The sequence below is a fragment of the Littorina saxatilis genome, linkage group LG2 (genome assembly GCF_037325665.1).
Source record: "Littorina saxatilis isolate snail1 linkage group LG2, US_GU_Lsax_2.0, whole genome shotgun sequence".
In the NCBI taxonomy this organism is placed as follows: Eukaryota; Metazoa; Mollusca; class Gastropoda; order Littorinimorpha; family Littorinidae; genus Littorina; species Littorina saxatilis.
This window is the reverse complement of record NC_090246.1, coordinates 18,850,949-18,854,379: the sequence shown is the minus strand read 5'-3', so window position 1 is coordinate 18,854,379 and position 3,431 is coordinate 18,850,949. Positions and strand designations below refer to the sequence as shown.

The 3,431-nt window shown below is 38.3% G+C and overlaps 1 long non-coding RNA gene across 1 annotated transcript; it reads right to left on the bottom strand.

Moving 5' to 3' along the window:
- Positions 1–223: 223 nt before the first annotated feature.
- On the bottom strand, positions 224–2,086 carry LOC138958409 (uncharacterized). Its single transcript, XR_011453394.1, has 2 exons — positions 792–2,086; positions 224–434 (listed from the first exon to the last, which is right to left on the bottom strand). It is a non-coding gene; the product is annotated as an uncharacterized lncRNA (long non-coding RNA).
- Between the last annotated feature and the right edge of the window lie 1,345 nt (positions 2,087–3,431).

The following is a 3,431-nucleotide window of genomic DNA, read 5'->3' as shown; positions in this document are numbered from 1 at the left end:
GACGCCAGATCAACAATTTCCTCATTTACAGAAAACCTTTCCAGCAAGTGATCAGATATTGCTATCTGCAAAATTGTATGATTTAAAGAATCTCCATGAATACTTAAAACAGGAATATGGACATACTTTGAAAAATCTTGGTAATACATGCAGATATTCATCAAATGACACAGAACGTCTCGCGTGTAACCATGGACACCGCAAACAAACACAGACACCAATATCAGTTAACCATGGGTTTATTTCAGTCAAAACGAAACAACTTTTTATTGAAATGTGTGTCTGCCACGTCTGTCAAGAGTTGGGACTGGCAGCACCTCAACTACTTCCTCAAACTTCACAAAAAATATCTCCTCCACAGCAGGCCACACAAACGATGATCCTTGTTTCCTAAGTAAACGGACAACCACCCCATTCCCATCCAGTGTGTCAATCTGTGGACAAACAAATGAACCTTTCTTAAAATAGAAAAATTAAAAATAGTAACTGAAAAGGTTTACATCATGAATTACTTGGAAATGTCTACCTCAGAAAAGCAGACAACTGAAGCTCTCCATTCATACCAACTAGGGGTAATTTGGTACTTGAAATACATGTATAAATGTAATTGATTCCATATGTAACCTGCACTTACCATGCTATGGAAAGACTTTGCTAGGAATGTCTGCACAAATCAGTATGGATACAGAAAATTAAAAAAAATGACTGCATGCAAGCAAAGTCATTCCAGTATAATAAGATTAAGATTAATGAAAAACATGTTAAAACAATTATTTACAGTAGAAACGTACCGGTCTCTCTGATCTGCTCCTGGATCAGCATTGACTGGACTGGCAGAAAGGATAGAGCATTAGCAGCATCCTGGCATCTGAAAAAAAAGTATGCAACAGTTGGAGTCAGATATTTTAATTGCTACCACAGCTTTACATCGCACATTGAGGTACATAACAGTGCATGTTACAACCGTCAAGATCCCAAGATACACACATTGGAAATCAGAGTGGTTCTGTCCTGAACACATCCTCGTAACACAAAGAAACAACAAGTCGCGTAAGGCGAAATTACTACATTTAGTCATGTGGAACTCACAGAATGAAACTGAACGCACTGCATTTTTTAACAATGACCGCAGTGAAACTGACGAGCCTGTTTAGGGCGGTAGTGGTTTCGCTGTGCTGCATAGCACACTTTTCTGTGCCTCTCTTCGTTTGAACTTTCTGAGCGTGTTTTTAATCCAAACATATATCTATATGTTTTTGGAATCAGGAACCGACAAGGAATAAGATGGAATTGTTTTTAAATCGATTTCCGAAATTTAATTTTAATCATAATGTTTATATTTTTAATTTTCAGAGCTTGTTTTTAATCCGAATATAACATATTTATATGTTTTTGGATCAGAAAATGATGAAGAATAAAATGAACGTAGTTTTGGATCGTTTTATAAAAAATAAAATTTTAATTACAATTCAGATTTTTAATGACCAAAGTCATTAATCAATTTTTAAGCCTCCAAGCTGAAATGCAACACAAAGTCCGGCCTTCGTCGAAGATTGCTTTGCCAAAATTTCCATCAATTTGATTGAAAAATGAGGGTGTGACAGTGCCGCTTCAACTTTTACAAAAAGCCGGATATGACATCATCAAAGACATTTATCCAAAAAAAGAAAAAAAACATCTGGGGATATCATGCCCAGGAACTCTCATGTAAAATTTCATAAAGATCGGTCCAGTAGTTTACTCTGAATCGCTCTACACACACACACACGCACAGACACACATATATATACACCACGACCCTCGTCTCGATTCCCCCTCTATGTTAAAAAATTTAGTCAAAACTTGACTAAATGTAAAAATGACTACACGCTGTGTAAAATCTGCTCCAGTGCAAATGAAAATGCCAGTATCTGTCATAATTTCTGCCCCGCACGCATCGCTGACACCGCATGCGGAAAGCAGCAATGGCGTCTGCTATACGAACGAGACAGCTCTGGCTATGATGAGAGATTCAAACGTTATTTCTTGAGATTCTCAACAAAACAAATGAACCTGAACCACATGATCTAATCTTCATTTAAAAAAATAGAAAATAAACTAACAAGAGGCGCAAAACAATCATAAACAACGAAAACTTCTTTTCACGTTGGACTGTACCTAGATCTACTCTACCCATGAATTTGCCACTTGGTTGCGTTTTTCTGACAGAAAGGCATTTTTTTTCGAATTCAGTTTGTAAACATGACAAAATCATATTAGTGGTTTAAGTTCTACACGCAAAATAGTAAAAATAGAGCCGTCGTAAAGCTCAAACTTACCTCAAAGGTTGTGATCACATGTACCGTCTCGCACGTCTGTCGTCAACTTTGGCGCGGACCCCGCAACAACAAAGTTTTCCTGCGTCTAACCGCGTGCTCGATTGTACGAAAACACGTTTGCACCGTGTAACCCCCACAGGGACTCCCTTATATTCATGCGCGAATGGGTTGAAAGATCGCAAGTTTGCCAGAAAATAGTTCTGCAATGTGCTCACACGTATCGCAAATTTTCGGACACCACTTGCAGATCTATCAGAACATCTCATTAAACTTGCTTTACAGACTCAACTTGAATCTCATTCAATCGCGATTAACGACATCGAATATTTTACTATGTCAGAGTAGAATTATCCATCCCCTGAAACAGTATGCACAAGTTATGTTTGGGCATGGCGTTGAAGCTAAAAATAGGACACCAGGCGTGACGTGCGAGACGATTGTTTCTACATGGTCAAATGCAACCAAGTTATTATCAAAAGATCGTTTGGGCGCATCGGGCGGGTGAAATCAAATTCATACACAGGAATTTGCAACAATTGTAGAAAAATGTGTTATCAAATGGGTAAATTTGAGGCATGTGTATGTGCAGAGATAGCATGTCACACTTTCGAATGGAAAAAAGTGGCGATTTCAGAGCTTCTGCAGTGCAAAGCAAATCACAGAATTTACAAACGCTTTAGTTCTTGTTCACACTGTTGCTCCAAATAACACTGAAGACAACAAAACACATAAAAATAAAGGAAAGTAATTATTTTGTTGTTTATTTAAATGTTTTTGTACGCTGTCCCGACTGACCAGTTTCCAGGAGAGTGACCCATTTAGTCAAGTTTTGACTAAATATTTTAACATCGAGGGGGAATCGAAACGAGGGTCGTGGTGTATGTGCGTGTGTCTGTGTGTCTGTGTGTCTGTGTGTCTGTGTGTCTGTGTGTGTGTGTGTGTGTGTGTGTGTGTGTGTGTGTAGAGCGATTCAGACTAAACTACTGGACCGATCTTTATGAAATTTGACATGAGAGTTCCTGGGTATGAAATCCCCGAACGTTTTTTTCATTTTTTTGATAAATGTCTTTGATGACGTCATATCCGGCTTTTCGTGAAAGTTGAGGCGGCACT